Source organism: Coniophora puteana (genome assembly GCF_000271625.1).
Source record: "Coniophora puteana RWD-64-598 SS2 unplaced genomic scaffold CONPUscaffold_16, whole genome shotgun sequence".
Taxonomy (NCBI): domain Eukaryota; kingdom Fungi; phylum Basidiomycota; class Agaricomycetes; order Boletales; family Coniophoraceae; genus Coniophora; species Coniophora puteana.
In genome coordinates this window covers 630,928-631,386 of record NW_006913068.1, presented here as the reverse complement: position 1 = coordinate 631,386, position 459 = coordinate 630,928, and positions in this window count along the sequence as shown.

Here is a 459-nt window from a genome sequence, read left to right as displayed (position 1 = left end):
CAGTTAAATGCCAATTAAATGCAAGTCTATTGAACAAATATATTATATTGATTGGCATTTAACTGGCGTTTGACGGGCGTTTGATTGGCGTTTGAATGATGTTTGCCGGGCGTTTGAGTGGCGTTTGCCGGGCGTTTGAATGGCGTTTGCCGGGCGTTTGACAGGCGTTTGACAGGCGTTTGATTAATGGTTTGCTGCCTAATGAAAATTGTTTGATTTTTCTTTTCTCATATTTTTATTGGCTAATAGCCTTTCTGGGCTGTCAAAAATCCGCAATCGGCTCAGATACTGAGCCACCTTTGACAGCCCAGTCCGGTTCATGACTCGGCTGCTATACCAGATTGTATTTTAAATATCTGCTGTCACCCGTCACAGAATCATCAGCATACTTTCACAAACTTTCTTTTAAATAAAACTCGGTGCCTGGATCGGATAATTTTCGGACAGGTATGCAAAGAT